Source organism: Jaculus jaculus, chromosome 6, assembly GCF_020740685.1.
Source record: "Jaculus jaculus isolate mJacJac1 chromosome 6, mJacJac1.mat.Y.cur, whole genome shotgun sequence".
NCBI classification, from domain to species: Eukaryota; Metazoa; Chordata; class Mammalia; order Rodentia; family Dipodidae; genus Jaculus; species Jaculus jaculus.
The window spans coordinates 53787570-53806354 of NC_059107.1; positions in this window are offsets into that span (position 1 = coordinate 53787570).

Below are 18785 nucleotides of genomic sequence, written 5' to 3' on the forward strand. Positions count from 1 at the left end.
GTGGGGTGTTTGACGTCTTACTGTTTAGCTTTTTGAGTTCTTTATAGATTCTAGAGATTAGGCCTCTATCAGTTGGATAACCCACAGATACTTCACCAGGCCCTTAAAGAGAACACATGAACAACAAGACACTGGATAGGGTATGATGAAGATTAACAGACTAACCTTAATCTTCTACAGCTTCCGACCCCTGACTCCCCCCCCCCCCAGCCTCTCTCCCTCCCTCCCTCTCTCTCTCTCCCCCCTTCTCTGTCTCTCTCTCTCTTCTCTCTAGGTCTTGTATATTAGGTATCTTTTTCTTCCTTTTCTTAGTGGACAGTGACCTGTAACTCCCAGTACCAGCAAGTGGCTATCATCCACAATGAGCTTTTCATCAGAGAGACCTACAAGGTTTCCTAAAAGAAAGAGATTTCTGTCAGAATACTTGATGGCCCACCAAAGGTTAGTGGTAAGACCCTACTGCTAGTGACACCATATTTGGTTGTCATGTAAAATGGAATGACATGGCTGAAAGTTGGAAGAGTGTCAGCCCTCAGATAGTAAGTGCATCTAGTGCCAGAGGGTGCTACATGGGTGGCTGGGGGAAAATGACCAATATCTGTCCAAGAAACTCATGGTCTAACCAATGTAGCATCAAATAACCTGTTGCGATGCCCACACAAGTGCAATAGTGGCACACAACTATGGTGGGGAACCAACTGCTTTTGATTTGGCTAACTGATCCCCTCAGTGGTTTGAAACCCATAGCTGGAGCTGGGAAATAAGTCAGAACCATATCCAAACATAAGCCCACTGTCCATTATCAAGCTACCATCAATCATGGGTTACTAGGGGGCCTACACCTATTAAATTCTCTATTTAAAAAAAGTAAGGGTTATCTCCTTTGTACTGGTGCAAACTTACTCTCCATTGTAGAATCTGCTTCTTTTTTTCTGATAGATGTAGATCCTAAGGAGAGAGCCACCCCATCATACCTCAAAATGGCCCCAACTGAAACTAAGAAAAAATGGTGAAACAAGCAAGGGTGCTGTTTTCCTGATGAACTAGATACAAGCACAAGGGGGAAGGAGATCAACACAGAGAAAAGTCAACTCCTACCAAATCAGAGAGCCAGAGACCCAGAAGCCCCCAACATCTCACCACTGAAGCAGACCAAAAATGAACCCAACATGGCTCAGGGAAATTTTGTGGATAGCCGGCAGATAGAATGTCAAAGTCACATGTTGGGTCTGATATGCGGAGACATTTATCTTACCCATAACTGTGGGCTAAATCCACAATGCATGACCCATATACCTCAACAAGGAGGGTCCAAGGGGAGGGGGTAGGTCACAGATGAGCCTAATAATGGTACCAAACTGACTGTATTTGCTGAATACAAAACTAATTAATAAAAAAAAATTTAAAAAAGGTGAGAGAAAGAAGCAGATATAGAGAAAATGGGTGTGTCAGGGCCTCCAGCCATTGCAAATGAACTCTAGACACATGTGCTATCTTGTGCATCTGGCTTACCTTATGCTTATCAGGCTCTAGGGAACTGAACGTGGGTCCTTAGGCTTCACAGGCAAACATCTTAACTGCTAAGCCATATCCCCATCCCAAGCTCTTCCTTCCCTCCTTCCCTCTTTCTTTCCTTCCATCCTTCCATCCTTCCTCCCTTCCTTCCTTCCTTCCTTCCTTCCTTCCTTCCTTCCTTCCTTCCTTCCTTCTTTCCTTCCTTCCTTCCTTCCTTCCTTCCTTCCTTCCTTCCTTCCTTCCTTCTTTCCTTCCTTTTCTTTTCTTTTATTATTATTATTATTATTATTATTATTATTATTATTATATTATGTTTCATTTTTTCAAGGTAGGTTCTCACTCTAGTTCAGGCTGACCTGGAATTCACTCTCTCAGGCTGGCCTTAAACTCTTAGCGATCATCCTACCTCTGATTCTCAAGTGCTGGGATTAAAAGAATATGCCACCACACCCAGCTTTCTTTATTTTTGTTTTTATAATTGACAACTTCCAAATTGTAAGCAATATCCCTTGGTAATTTTCTCCCTCCCCCTACTTTTTCCTTTGAAACTTCACTCTCCATCATATACCCTCCCCCTCTCAATCAGTCTCTCTTTTATTTTGATTCCATGATCTTTTAATTTTCTCTAAATTAATAATTGTTATCCCATTTATCTGGCGCTGACATCACTCTCCATTAGAGTATCTGCTTCTCTTTTTCAGTTGGGAACTGGACTTTAGGACACAAACAACCTAGCATGTTCCATCCTGGCCCCAGCTGAAACCACAGAGGAATTTGGGAAATGAGCAAGAATGCTGCTGTCTTAGTTAAGCTGATCTCAGCCCAAGGTGATGGAGAAAGATCCTGAGGACACTCAATACCTTCCAAACCAGACATCTAGATGTTCCTAAGTGCTCATCAGTGAAATGGACTTAAAATGCTCCCAGCATGGCTCAGGGCATTTTGTGAAAGAGGGGGCAGAGAGTTTATTAGAGCCACAAGTTGGGACATTTTGCACAGATTCATTGCTTCTCCCCCATAGCTGACTGCTGCCCCTATAATACATGACCCATAATCTCCATGGGGTTGACCTGCATCCCCAATGAGGAAGGCCTCTTCAGAGAAGGGGCAGGGAGGAGGGGAAGGATAGTACCAACATGTGATATTTACATACAAAATATGTTCATATCTAAAAACAATAATAAAAGGAAGATGAAAAATCATGAAAAGCTGACATTCTCTCTTACAAATGTGGACTTCCTTTAGTGGTATCTTATTTCTTGATCTCATAGAATTATAGTATGTGGACTGGGTCTTAGAAAGACAATTTGCCTTTTTCTCTGTACATTTATAAAATAGTCCAGAATAGTGAATGAGGATAAGAAATTGTTTTATTTGTTTTTAAAAATATTTTGCCATTTCTAACACTATATTATTTGCATTTACGTGTGTGTGTGTGTGTGTGTGTGTTTTAACATACATGGAGGTCCTGAGCCTGCTCATCCTCTACTTTCACCTTCTTTTTGAGATAGCTTTTCTCTCTTTCTTTTCTTTTCTTTCTTTCTTTTCTTCCTTCCTTCCTTCCTTCCTTCCTTCCTTCCTTCCTTCCTTCCTTCCTTCCTTTCTTTCTTTCTTTCTTTCTTTCTTTTTTTTTTTTTCTACTGTATGTTTACCAGTCGGGCTTTTCTGCAAATTTCCATATTCTCCTGGCACCACCTCCCATTGCTGTTGGCACATTGGGACCACAAATGATGCTCTACTTTGTATCTGTTTTTACGTAGTTGTTGGGGAATTAACATTGGGCCATCAGGCTTGCAAACAAGCATTGAACTATCTTCTAAACTTCTTCAAGCATCATCTTTAAAAAGATAATAAAGATGAAACAATTTGGACACATATGGTCAAATTACAGGAGAAAATATTTGTCTGTGAAAGATAATTAAATGTAATTTTAGATAACTAGCTTTAGGAAACTATTATCATCTTGATGTAATGGAAGGCAGTGGTGAAAATCCTGAATTACTTTTTATCTCTGTTTCTGTAATATGCTAATAATACTTACAAACATGACTTTGTTATCTGTTCTAAGTTTCCACACTTTGGATATAAATAGAGTTCCTAATAACTACTTAGAAGGATTTTGTAGAGGATCAAACATGAAAAGTGTTATGTTAGCCAGGTATGGTGGTGCATGCCTTTAATCCCTGTACTCAGGAGGCAGAGGTAGTAGGATTTCCAAGAGTTTGGGGCTACCCTGAGACTACATAGTGAATCCAGGTCAGCCTGAGCTAGAGTGAGACCCTACCTCAGAAGATCAAAAAAAAAAAAAAAAAAAGTACTATGTTCATAAAGTTGTCCCTAAATCTCACAACACTTGTCTTACAAGGTTTAAATATCTGAAAACCTGTTTCCCACATGACAGCCACTAATGTTCATGTTCAACAGGATTTTATTTGTCATTGTGAAAAGTCTAAAGTTATTCTCTGGTATTTCTTGCAGTCTTGCAATATCTTGTTTGTGATTTTAATATTTTTAATATTTTGTTTTATTTATTTATTTGAGAAGGACAGACAGAGAGAGAAAGAGGCAGAGAGAGAGAGAGAAAGAGAGAGAGAATGGGTGCTCCAGGGCCTCCAGCCACTGCAAATGAACTCCAGACGTGTGTGCCCCCTTGCGCATCTGGCTAACATGGGTCCTGGGGAATCGAGGCTTGAACCGGGGTCCTTAGGCTTCACAGTCAAGCGCTTAACCGCTAAGCCATCTCTTCAGCCCGAATTTAATACATTTTTTGGTACTGACCATCCATATCTTTGGTTGCTGCTTCCTTTTCTGTGACCATATAAAGTAAGATAGAAATATTGCCAACTTTACTGATGTGATGGGGACCCCAGGTGCATCTCTCCATCTACCTCTTTCTCTCACTTGCCACCTTTTCACTTCCCTCAAAGCCATTCTTGACATTTCTATAGTTAGAACTATTCAGCTCACTTTTGCTCTCCTACCACACTATGCTCAATCTGGATTCACTTTCAACATTTAAAACAAGTAATTCTTTCTTAATTGCAAGATATATTTCCTAGAGGGAAATTTCCATTCCCTATCCTGCAAAAGTGGATGAAGTCACAAGCGAATCCCCCCTTTCTGATTTTGTATTAATATAACATAGAGGGAAGATTACTTTTTGCTGTGAGTGGAGCTTGTGCCCAGCAGCAGCTGTTGTTAAATATGGATTCCATGAACTCCTGCTAGCTAGAACATTGCAAATGTCCCTTCAAATATATTTCTGCAGACACTTTGAAAAAAAAAATCTTTACTGAAGCATAGCACATGTTAAGAATAGCAAACAAAACAAAATTGTGTACTTCATTTAATTATGCTGATGTGAACACCCTTGAGAGCATAAGCAAGTGAATAACAGACATTGGAATCAACCCCAAGTTTAGCTCAAACCTCTCTCCATCAAAATATCCTATGGCCACTCTAAATATAACTTCCGTCAAAATTCCAGCCTTAAATTGTCTTATTAGCTGTTTGATTTGTACATGGAACTAATGGAAGTTCTTTTGAGTATGATTTCTTTCTGTACCAGTATCTTGGTGAATTTCAATGGTTATCTGTAGATTTTACTACATGCCTATACCACAAATTCTCTCTTCTTTGGTTGATGCTTATTTAAGTTGTTTCCTTCATATTGACTGTCATGAATAATTTTCAGGGTTTTTTTTATTTATTTAGGAATAGGTATTCTCAATCTTGGGCTACGTGCTTACACAGTGTAATAAATACTGACAAACATTTTTTCCTAGTTATTTTCATGAACTTTTCTGTATAGACCTAAGCTGCAACGTCTGCCTTTGTGATCCTCACAGCCCTCAAATTCAATTGCCAGTATTCAACTGAGTCCTCTCCTACTAAGAGCTCACTGCTTTCAGTGGCACAGCTGAGGCTGGGCAATACTCCATTAAACTGTGATATTCAAAGCAACATGTCTTTGTTAAATGAGCATGCTTGGCTTGTTTGAAAGACTGTCATTATACTTTGTAAAGCTTTCTTCAGTAGGAAATGGGAAATAATTTTCTTCCATAATTTTGCAGCTTTCATGTTATATTACACCCTCAATTAAAGAAAATATGTGAAATAAGACCCAGGTCCAATACTACGTCATGCACTGTGCAGGTGCTGAGGAAAGCCCAATCCTGCCTTTATGAAGAGAGTGGTTAGAGAGAAAGTGACATACTGTTGTAGTCACAACCATAGCCAGCAAGGTAGGGTCAACTGCCATCTACTGTCTCATACATATTTTAAAGAATTTTTTTAAATTTTATTTATTTATTTATTTGAGAGCGACAGATACAGAAAGAAAGACAGACAGAGGGAGAGAGAGAATGGGCACACCAGGGCTTCTAGCCTCTGCAAACGAACTCCAGACGCGTGCGCCCCCTTGTGCATCTGGCTAACGTGGGACCTGGGGAACCGAGCCTCGAACCGGGGTCCTTAGGCTTCACAGGCAAGCGCTTAGCAGCTAAGCCATCTCTCCAGCCCTCACACACATTTTAATTATGCCAATACCTTTGGCAGGGAGCTGTCATCTAACCCTTTGATAAGACAAAATATTTGTAAAATAAAAATTGTTCTTGTAGGAGGTATATGCAGAGTGAGATGTAGGCATGAATGCATGATATATTTAGGTGAAAGTAACTACTGAAATAAGATGGCACCATGGTTATATATACATTCTTGAAATAGCCTTCCAAAATCACGTCACTTATCAAAAAAATCAAAAGTAGAAATAATGCTGTTTCTTTTCTTTTCCTTTTTATGTATTTATTTATTTATTTATTTTTTTTTTTTTGAGGTAGCATCTTACTCTAGCTCAGGCTGACCTGGAGTTCACTATGTAGTCTCAGGGCGGCCTCGAATTCACAGCACTAGTGGTCTTATCTCAGCATCCCCACTGATGAGATTAAAGGCTGCACCACCATACCTGGCAGAAAGAGCAAGAGAATGGGCATACCAGTGCTGCAAACTAACTCCAGACACATGTGCTACTTTGTGCACCTGCCTTTATTTGAGTACTGGAGAATTTAAGTTGGCTTGTTAGGATTTATGGGCAGGCACCTCAACCACTCAGCCATCTTTCCAGACCCTACTTTTAATTTTTAAAATAGGTTTCCTTTCTTTCTTTGCTTGTTAACAAAGAAAAAAAAAGTTCAGTCCATTATGTTGGGGAATACATGATAGAATTCATTGTGGTGGGCATGTGGCTCCTGAGACCCCTACAAACTAAGGACCAGGGAGCTCTCTACAAAGGGAAATGCAGCAGGCTTATCGCTTTCAAAATCGGCTTTCCTTAGGTCTGGAAGCTAGGCACATATCAAGGTTTCCTCAAACTCCTCAAAACAGCGTCACCATCTGGAAATAAAGTGATCAAACACATGAACCTTCTGGGACAATTCCCACTCATACCATAACAAGGCAATCTATGATGCTGACCCAAGCAAATTATAAAAGCATGGCTAGCAAAACTACCGCTTCAGAAATGGCTCTCTTGTGGTTAGTGACCAATAACAAAAATAAGGTTAATCACATGCAGTGCTTACTCTGTGCTGGGATCTCTTGAAAGAAGGTCTTCACTCATCCCCATCATTTCTATTTCTTTCTTAGAAGATGAGAAGCCTGCACCATGGATGATTCATACTTTGCCCTCAGCTCACAGTTGCTGAAAATGAAAATATTTAAACTCTGAAAATCTGGCTTCAGAGCCTAACTCTTAAAAACCATATTCTAATGTGAATTGGAGAAGATGTTAAAACATTTTAAGTGAGTTAATTTCCACCAGCTGCACTGGAGAAATAAAAACAAATAAATAAATAAAAAAGACTGACCAAACATAAATACTACTCTTAGAGAAATCAGGGAAAATCTTTGAAATATTGGGTCTAGAAGGATATAATGACAGTTTTTGTCACTGGGGTGGGAAAGCTAAGACAAATTCAAAATTTGAATCTTTGTGTAGAATTCAAAGCGATTCTATAGATCCTGCATGAAAGATTGTGTGGGGAACACTGATACCCCATTGGTTTAAATGAAGCCATAGTAACCTGCCTTGGCTTCAGTGTGCCCTTCCTTCAACACTCTTGATTTATTAAAAAAGAAGAAAAAATGAGCTGGGTTTAAAGTTATTCTCAAGCTGGAGAGATGGCTTAGTGGTTAAGCGCTTGCCTGTGAAGCCTGAGGACCCGGGTTTGAGGCTCAATTCCCCAGGACCAACATTAGCCAGATGCACATGGGGGCGCACATGTCTGGAGTTTGTTTGCAGTGGCTGGAGGCCCTTGTGTGCCTATTCTTTCTCTCGCTCTTCCTCCTCTCTCTCTCTGCCTCTTTCTCTGTCTGTCACATTCAAATAAATAAATAAAAATAAACAACAAAAAATTTGTTTTATATCCATATCATAAGTCACTGAATTATGAAACATTGCAGCAATACACACCATTTCATTATGAGAGAAAGGGTGCGTCCATATCAAATGTAATACAGGAAAAGTGTCACTCCAGGCAAGCAATGCCCTAAGTAGAAAAAGCACCTTCAGTTTGAAGGTTTTGGGGTAGATTACCAGTAAGGGTATAACTGGGTATGTTGGTATTTCCATAGTCAGATTTTTCAGGAGTCTCTATATTGCTTTCCAAAGTGGTTGTACAATCCTGCATTCCCACCAACAGTGAATGAGTGTCCCTGCTTCTCCACATCCTCGCCAGCATTTATTTTCATTAGACTTTATGATGTTGGCTATCCTTATTTGGGTAAGGTGGAATCTCATAGTTGTTTTAATTTCCATTTCTCTGATGATTAGGGATGATGAACATTTTCTTAAGTGTGTGTTTGCCATTTGTATCTCTTCCTCTGAGAATTGCCTGTTCAACTCTGTGTCCCATTTTCTGAGTGGGATATTTGTCTTCTTATTGTTTAGACTTTTGAGTTCTTTGTAAATTCTAGAGATAAGGCCTCTATTTTCTCCCATTCTGTGGGTATTCTATTGGCTTTGCTTATTATATGCTTGTCTGTAAAGAAACTCTTCAGCTTCATATGATCCCAATGGTTGAGTGACTGTTTAAGAACTTGAGCCACTGGGGTTTTGTTCAGGAAGCCTTTTTCCATTCCTATAAAATGGAAAGTACTTCCTAAATTTTCTTCCAGTAGTTTTCAAGTTTCTGGTCTTATGTTGAGGTCTTTGATCCATTTGGATTTGAGTGTAGTGCATGGTGAAATGTGTGGATCAAGCTTTAGTTTCTTGCATGTGGTTATCCAGTTTGTCCAGCACCATTTGTTGAAGATACTATCTTTTTTCCAGCCTATATTGTTCGGGCTTTTGTCGAATATCAAGTAGCTATAGTTGCTTGACCCAAAATCTGGTTCCACAAGTTTATTCCATTGGTCTATACTCCTGTTTGTATGACAGTACCATGCTGTTTTTATTACTATGGCTTTATAATATAGCTTTATATCAGGTATGGTTATGCCACCAGAGGTATGTTTTTTTGCAGAGGATATGTTTGGATATGCGAGGCCTTCTGCCTTTCCATATGAAATTTAAGATCATTTTTTCTATCTCTGTGAAGAACACTGTAGGGATTTTAATTGGAATTGTGTTAAATTTATATATTGCCTTTGGTAGGATTTTCATCTTCACAATGTTAATTTTGCCTATCCAGGAGCATGGGAGGTCTTTCCATCTTTTCAAGTCCTCCTCAATTTCTTCTCTGAGATTTTTTATATTTTCATTGCATAGATCTTTTACTTCCTTGGTTAACATTATTCCAAGGTATTTTTTGTTGTTGTTGTTGTTGCTATTGAAAATGGGACTATGTCCTTTATTTCTTTTACTGTGTCTTTGTCATTTTCATACAGAAATGCTACTGATTTTTGTGCATTGATTTTGTATCCTGCTACTTTGCTATAGGATTTAATCACCTTCAGGAGTTTTGGGATGGAGTCTCTCGGGTCTCTTACATATACAATCATGTCATCAGAGAATAGAGCTAACTTAACTTCTTCCTTTCCAAATTGTATCCCTTTTATTTCCTTCTCCTGCCTTATTTCTTGGGCTAGGACTTCCAGAACTATATTGAAAAGCAGAGGTGAGAGAGGACATCCCTGTCTTGTTCCTTATCTCAATGGGAATTCCTCCAGTCTCTCTCCATTAAGTATTATTTGGGCCTTTGGAGCTTTGCATATTGCCTTTATTATGTTAAGATGTGAAGCGGCCATACCAATTGTCTCCAATGTTTTGATCATGAAGTGATTTGTATCTTGTCAAAGGCCTTTTTTGCATCTATCAAAATGATCATGTCTTTTTTTTTTTTTTTTTTTTTTATTAAAGGGTGAAAGATTTATTCGATTTGAAGACAAACCAGAGTATCATGTGGTTTCAAGGTTTAAGCTGGTTTATGTGGTGTATTACATTGACAGATTTTTGTATGTTGAACCACCCTTGTGTTCCTGGGATAAATCCCACTTGGTCAAGGTGGATAATGCTTTTGATGTATTGTTGGATTCGGTTTGTGAGTATTTTGTTGAGGATCTTTGCATCTATGTTCATTAGGGAAATAGGCCGGTAGTTTTCTTTTCTTGTGGCATATCTGCCTGGTTTTGGGATTAGGGTGATACTAGCTTCATAGAAGGAGATGGGTAGCTTTCCCTGTTCTTCAATTGTGTGGCACAGTTTTAGGAAGATTGGATTGAGTTCTTCCATGAAGGTTTGATAAAATTCAGCTGGGAATCCATCTGGTCCTGGGCTCTTCTTTTTTGGGAGGTTTTGTATTACTTTTTCAATCTCCATGAGTGTGATGGGTTCATTGAGGTGGCTGATCTGCTCTGAGTTTAGCTTTGGTAGATGATATGCATCCAGGAATTTATCCATCTCCTCCACATTTTCCAGTTTTGTGGAGTAGAGGTTTTTGAAATAAGTCCTGATGATTCTGCCGATTTCACTGTTGTCTGTTGTGATCTCTCCTTTTTCATTTTGAATTTTGTTAATTTGGAGTCTTTCCTTTTTTTGCTTGATCAAATTGGCCAGAGGTTTGTCAATCTTGTTTATTTTTTCAAAGAACCAGTTCTTTGTTTTGTCAATTGCCTTAATTGTTTCCTTGGTTTCCAATTCATTAATTTCTGCTCTCATTTTAATTATTTCTTTCCTTCTGGAGCTCTTTGGGTTGGATATTTCTTGTTTTTCCAACGCCTTTAGGTGGATGGTTAGGCTATTGATTTGGGATCTTTCTGTCTTTTTTATGAAGGCATTGAGTGCTATTAATTTTCCCCTGAAACTGCCTTCATTGTGTCCCATAAGTTTTGGTATGATGTGTTCTCATTGTCATTCAATTCCAGGAATTTTGCAATTTCATTTTTTATTTCATCCCCTATCCATTTATTGTTTAAGAGTGTGCTATTCAGTTTCCAGTTGCCATTGGGGTTCTTGTTGGTTTTCTTTTTCTTTTTTTTTAATTTCTAGAAATATAGCATTATGATCTGATATCATGCAGGGAATTATGTCAATTTTCCTAAATATGTGGAGGCAGTCTTTGTGACCCAATATATGGTCTATTTTAGAGAATGTTCCATGGGCTGCTGAGAAGAATGTGAAGTCTGTTGATTTGGGATGAAAAGTTCTGTAGATGTCTGTTAGGTCTAAGTGCTCGATGGCTTTGTTGAGCTCTTTTACTTCCCTGTTGAGCTTCTTTTATGGATGATCTGTCTATTACTGATAATGATGTGTTAAAGTCCCCAGCTATGATGTTGTTGGTGGTTATTTCTGTTTTATTGTCTAGTAGGTTTGTTTTATGAACTGTGGTGCCCCTGTGTTTGGTGCATATAGATTTATGATTGTAATATCCTCTTGATGGATTGTTCCCTTTATAAGTAGGAAGTAGCCTTCTTTGTCTTTTTTGATTGTTTTTAGTTTGAAGTCAATTTTATCTGATATTAACATAGCTACACCTGCTTGTTTCTTATTCCCATTTGCTTGGAATATTGCTTTCCACCCTTTCACCCTGAGGAGGTTTCTGACTTTAGTGGTAAGGTGAGTTTCTTGAAGGCAGCAGATTGAGGGGTCTAAAACCTTCAAACCAAAGGCCAGAGAGATTTGCTCAACCATGTTTGTAGCGGCTCAATTCGTAATAGCTAAAAGCTGGAATCAACCCAGATGTCCATCATTAGAAGAATGGATAACAAAGATGTTGTATATCTACACAATGGAATTCTATACAGCAGTAAGAAAAAACAACATAAAGAAATTTGAGGAAAAATGGTTGAACCTGGAACAGATCATTCTCAGTGAACTTACCCAATCACAGAAAAAAAATCGACACCTAACCTGAATCTACCCATGATACCTTACATACCCAGCAAGCACCTCATGGATTAGACAATGGGATGGATGGGAGGGCGGGGAGGGCATTGAAGGGTGGAAAACAGTAATCCGGACTCAAACAGCAATGGTACCATAAAATTCTACTTCCTAAAAGACAGACCAAATGGCTGAACCTTCACTAGACCCTTACAGGAAACACCTGAACCACAAGACACTGGAGAGGGTAGGATCAAGACTAACCTAAATCTCTTACATCTTCCCTCCCTCCCTCTCCCCCTTTCCCCTCTTTCTCTCTCCTCTCTAACTCTTGTATATTAGTTATGTTCTTCCTCAATTTCTTAGTGGACACTGACCTGTAACCCCCACTACCAGCTTGGGCCTACCATCCACAATGAGCTTTTGATCAGAGAAACCTACAAGGTTTCCCAAAACAATGACAGACTTCTGTCAGAGTACCTGATGACCCACCAAAGGCCAGTGGTAAGACCCAATTGCTGAAGACTCCATACCCAGCTGACACATAAAATGGAATGGCATGGCTGGAAGCCAGGAGAGAGTCAGTCCCCAGACAGTCAGCGTGTCTAGTGCCAGAAGGTGCTACATGGGTGACTAGGGGAAATGACCAAGATCTGTCCAAGGAACTCATTGTTTAACCTAATTAGCAACAAATAACCTGATGTGATGCCCACACAAGTGCAATAGTGGTACACAGCCATGGTGAGGAACCAATTGCTCTTGATTTGGCTAACTGATCCACTCAGTGGTACTAGACCCATAGCTGGAGCTGGGAAACAAGTCAGAACCATACCCAAACACAAGCCCACTCTACAATATCAAGCTACCATCAATCACGGGGTATAAGAGGGCCTAAATCTACCATACTGTCTATCAAAAAAGTAAGTCTTATCTCAATTTTCCGGGTGCTAACTTACTCTGCATTGGAGAATCTGCTTCTCTTTTCCAGATAGATGCAGATCCCAAGAAGGGAGCTGCCCCAACATACCTCAAAAGGGGCCCAACTGAAACTAAGGACAACTGGCGAAATAAGCAAGTGTGATGTTTTCCTGTGAACCGGATACCAGCACAAAGGGGAAGGAGATCAACACAGAGAAAAATCAACTCCTACCAAAGCAGAGAGCCAGAGCCTCAGAGGCCCCCAACACCTCAGCACTGAAGCAGACCAAAAATGAACCCAACATGGCTCAGGGAAATTTTTTGGAAGAGGGGGCGGAAAGAATGTCAGAGTCACATGTTGGGTCAAGATTTGCAGAGACATTTATCATACCAATAACTGGGGGCTAACTCCACAATGCACGACCCATTTTCATTAACAAGGAGGGTCTAATGGGAAGGGGTAGATCACAGATGAGCCTAAATAATGGTACCAAACTGCCTGTATTTACTGAAGAGAAAACTAATAAATTAAATTTAAAAAAAAAGAAGAAGAAAAAAAATTAAATTAAAAAAAAAAAAGAAAAATCACCTTCAAGTTCAGCTGTGCATTGTTAGTGAACCACGGATTATAATTCCCTTGGAAGATCAAGGGAACATAGAAGGCAGGATGAGAAAATTGGTTACTGGTAAAATATAAGGCAGAACATTGTTAGTTATAGGCACTATGCTAGGTTAAAGTATCCAGGACTTATTTACCTCTCATCTCTTAACCTTTGTACCCTTTACTGGTCTTCTCACTATTTCCCACCCCCAACATTTAGCAAGTGTCATTCCACACTCTGTTCCTGTAAGTTTAACTATTTTATGTTCCATATATATGTGCAATTATGGTGTGTATTTGTACTTTTTGAGTGGCTGATTCTACTTTGTATACTGCCTTTTACTTGCTTTACTGCAAGTTGTATTAAGATTTCTTAATTTTTAAAGATGAATATTATTTCATTGTATACACACACTATATAAATTCCTGATCACCCCCATTATTGCTACCAACCCAACCCATAAGCCATGTCAAATTCCAAACACTCTCTGCTTCTGAATTATCACATCAAAAACTTTCTGCCTGGGTGTACAACTTCCTTATAGAAATTGCCATATCCTCCCTTTCTTTGATACTCTTAATAATTTTTAAACTGTGTCTTATTTCCATCTATATGAGTCCAATAAGGTCTAATAAAACATAAACCCTAAATTGGGATTAAACCTGCAGGAAATTAACTAAGGAAGATATTTTTTAAATAGAAATGGGGAAGTGTTCAGAGGTTGAGGAGAATCTTTTATTTTATATTTTTAGATTGTATCTATTTTAGTTTTGAGAGAGAGAGAGAAAGAAAGAGGCAGACAGAGAGAAATAGAGAATGAGCACACCAGGACTTTTAGCCACTGCGAACGAACTCCAGATGTATGTGCCACCTCGTGCACCTGGCTTACATGGGTCCCAGGGAATTGAACTTGAGTTCTTTGGCTTTGTAGGCAAGCACCTTAACCACTAAGCAATCTCTCCAGCCCAGAAAAATCTTTATATCATAATTTCAATACAGATCTTAGCCCACTGGAAGGGAGACAGAAGTGAACAATTTTTCAGATTGGAACACACATCTGAGTAGGTTTTTGTTAGTCCAGCTGGGAATCCTCAAGCAAAATTTGCCTGACAAAGAGCCAGGTGTCTCTCAGAAATGAGCCTGCTGTTGCTATTCTGCAGCACTGAGATTGGTAGAGAAAAGCTCAGACTTCTAGTCAGTCATGTTATCATGCAAGAGAGCTAAGTGAATGTTTACATGGCTTTCCTTTATCCAAACTTCTTCTTAGTCATGTATATTAATTACTTTTCTAATTGCTCTTCAAGATACTTGGAAGAAATTATTTAGGAGGAAATGGTTTATTTGAGCTTATTTTACCAGAATTTCTTAGTTCATCACTATGAGGAAGATATGATGAAGTCTAAAGCAATGGTAACATGTGGCCAAGTCTCCTCATACCATGGAGAAACAGGGAGTAGAGAGTTGTGCGAACTATGATTTGGGCTATAAAGTTCAAAGTCTGTCCTTTGTGACCTACTTTCACCAGCTAGACTCCACTTTTGAAAGGTTTCCAAATCTCCAAAATTATCTACTCCAGCCAGGGAAATAGCATTAAAAACTTCAGCCCATAGAGGACATTTCAGATTTAAACTATAACATGGTGCCAGTGACAATACACCTCCTTCATGCCGGTGTTCTGTCTGATACAGGCTTGAGGAGAATGTGCACTCAGTTCCCCTTCAAATGCTTGTCTACTTTTATGTGCAGATGTGGGAGAGTTCACTCTATCCTCGGAGGCTGATTTTGTGTACTTATCTCCATAACACTGTAGTTTTATGTGAATTTTGTATGGAAAAGATAGTTAGAATAGTGAGTAACTGCCTTTGACTTCCAGAAAAGACTGACCAGGGTTAAATCCCTATATCTTCCATGCAACAACTACTGTGGTCTTGGACAAGTAATTTCATCTTCTAACCTTTGTGATTCTCCTGCATCTAAAATTGACCCCAGAAATCCTTTTTCCCAGATCCCTCTTCAGACCCTGGTCACCTTATGTTCAGTCAGTCCATCAATAGAGACCCAGAATAAAGTTTATAATTCTGACCTCATCATTACTTTGAATGCTTAAATACTTGTGGAAACTGCATATTTAGCCCCAAATAACCATTTTTTTCTTTGTGACATATTCATGTGGAACATGTATGTGGGGACATATTCCTTGAATTTTGGTTAGACTTCTAGGTTGGATAGCTTTTTCTACATTTTGTATTGCACTATATAGTCCCACATATTCTGTGTTTTAGAGATAGCCAAGACTTGACAGATCCAAAATCAATGGCATCTCAGAGATGAACTTTCTTGAAAAGAGAAGATTGATATAGTACCATCCCTCAAGGAGGACCTATGGACATTTGGACACAGTGTAATTCATTTTGCATGACTGCAGGAGTTTGCTAGATCATTAATGTCATTGAAGATTACACACTAAAAGCAAGTGACACATTCCTTATGCCAATGACTAAGTTACAACCTCCACATATTTCCTTCTAACCTTGAATAGGTACATTCTGGCCCCTAGAGAAATGGAGCTGTCCCCCTACAAGGAAGGTGAAGGTTTTAAGTTATTCTGACAGTTCTAGAAGGGATTCTGATATCAATGATGGGATCAGAGATACATAGTTGCCTGTAATATCAGATAAGTTACATGATACAAGGAAATGGAGAGAAAAGTGTATTTCGCATCTATAGGTCTGTTTTATGGTTACACCTAGCTATGCATTTCTGCTAATGAAATAGTAGATGATGCCTGGGAATAAGGTTGTGCTCATTTATGTCATGTCAAGTTGTTGTGGCCATATGAAAAGACAGGAGAGGTTTAGAGGAAAGAGCAAAAGTTTATTCTACTCACTGGTCCCAGATATAGGAGACCACCTAGGAAAACATCAGAGTGGTCAGAAAATGGAAGGCAGGAATGAAGCAATGAGTGAGTTCAGTGTCTTTACCGTATTCTGTAGGAAAGCCAAAAGGGGGCAGGAGAAGCTGTTCAGCGATGGCAACGTGCATACTTTTGGTGAGCATTGGTCCAAAGAGGTGGTCCTTAGCTGTCTGGTGATTCATCTGAATTGACTAAGATAGAGGACTATTGAAGACCCTTCCATCCTGAGATGGAGGAGTCTGACAGAGGATATAGGTCTCTGAAATGTTTTGTGTGGATATCAAAGTCTTGATCCAAGCTGAGTCTTTTGCTGTTTATCAGGTGGTTAACACAACCTCTTTCTAACCAAAAACAATGTCAAGACATCAAAGCATCATCATATGCAAAACAAACAAACAAACAAAACCTATGGGCTGGAGAGATTGCATGCACTTTAAATTCCCTGTGTTCACTCTATTTGTCTGTTTTTCTGGGTATGGAATTTGTCCTTGGAGAAATACAAAGTCCATGTTTATCATTCATATTTACTTGGAGATGAAGTATGAAGAGTTTTAATGTTAGAAAACTTTCCACCAAGTTTTTATGAGCAAGCGAAATGAGGATATGAAATTGAGTTGTAACCTTACCTATAAAGTTGGTTGTGGCAAATGCTATTATACTGGAATTCTGTTATATCAGTGGTTTTATTTCCACATTCTGTGCTGTATATTAAACTTACCTCTCTCATTGTGCTTATCTCTTAATGGAAAATAGTTTCAGAGTGTCCTAGATGTTAATAGCAAAAGTTTACAGAAAATGTCCCTTTCCTAGGGAGATGTGGTAAAATTAGTTTCATTATCATGAGTTTTTGCTCATTTGGAAACTGTTGGAAAGGTTGATGGTAGTAGTATTTGTACTATCAGCTTCAAATATCCCACCCTTTGTGGTGGTGGTGGAATTTCAACTGTAGATGCTTCTTGTTGGAGAAATGTTTCATCTGGATCATTTTTGTGTTTAGTTGAATGGCAGCCCTGCTGCTACTACTTTGAGTGGAAAGGTAAGATAGGAGGTGACTGCATGCAGGCCACCTGGGGCCTGAGGATGAGTGATACCTCCTCACTTCTTTCATCACTCTCTTTTCTTTTATTTTATTCTCATGGATATGATCATTTTTGTCTGAGTGAGAAAATCTTCTGTTTAAGCTACATGATGTAAACAGGTAGAACAATGTCCCTTTAGAGTGATTTCAACAACTGAAATACATCCCACTTTCTCCTCTTAGGTCAAATGTTTTCAACTTGTCAAACAAGCTCTTTGAAGAACCATGTCTCTTAAACACCTGTTCATTAAAATTATATAATTAGCATTATATAACTTGAAAACTGAATTCCTTTTATTATGGGAATACTTGGAGTGTATTGAAATAATAAAAAAATTAAATGTGTATTAAAAACAATAAGAACATATGCTACAGTCTGTCTTTCTGTGGCTTAATTTTATTTAAACACATTCCATGGGTAAAGAAAAAGTTATTCTGTGTATTAACATTTCAGAAAATAAACAATTGAAAGTACTATTGCAAAGCTGAAGACATTACAAAATCTCTCACTATGTTACAGGTTGATTGATACAGAAACAGAACTCAACAATTTTGAATGAGTGCAAAATGTTAACTGCATTAAGGTGGATGGTTACAAACACAAGTAACTTTAAACTTTTTCGTTTAGAATTACCTTTGAATAGCATGTGTTTCATCCTCATTATCAATGCTAGCTAACTGGTGAATTGTTGATCTAGATAATCAGCAGTGAATTGTACAGTTATCTTAGAAATTCATTATAAAATCCTGAGGCAGAAGTGGAAATCAAATAAGAAAGTGCTGAAAGAGAAGAAAAAACACACGAAAAGGCAACAGTAGATGCTCAGGTTGCTGAAATCCACATTAGTTTTTCCAGTGCTTATTTGACTGCTTCTTATCTTAGGTACTGATTGGCTTTGCCCTAGTCTCTGCTGACTTCACGTTGACACCTCCTCCTTCAGCCTCTTGAATGCTGGATTACAGATAGAGACCACTGTGCCCAGCTATAGTATCTGTTTGAAACGATAATGCTGATCTTAATTTGCAAGGAGGTTTCTTCTAAAAGTGAATCCAACTGGAGATAATTATGCTAAATGAAGTAAGTCAATCTCAGAAAGACCAATGCCACATGTTTTCTCTCATTTGTGAATCCTAGATTTTATATAGATATATACAATTATTTATATATGACATGAAGGTAGAAATTGTCCAGGAGAAACCAGATGGTACATCAGAAGTTGAGAGAGAAGAGAAAGGAAACACAGGGAACATTGCCAAAGTGCATTATATGTTTGTATGAAAATGTGGAGAGAGGTATGGAGAGATGGCTTAAGGTAATTATCTACAAAGCCAAAGGACGCAGGTTTGATTCAGCAGTACCCATATAAAACCAGATGCACAAGGTGGCACATGCATCTGGAGTTCATTTGCAGTGGCTAGAGGCTTTGGCATCTCCCCTGC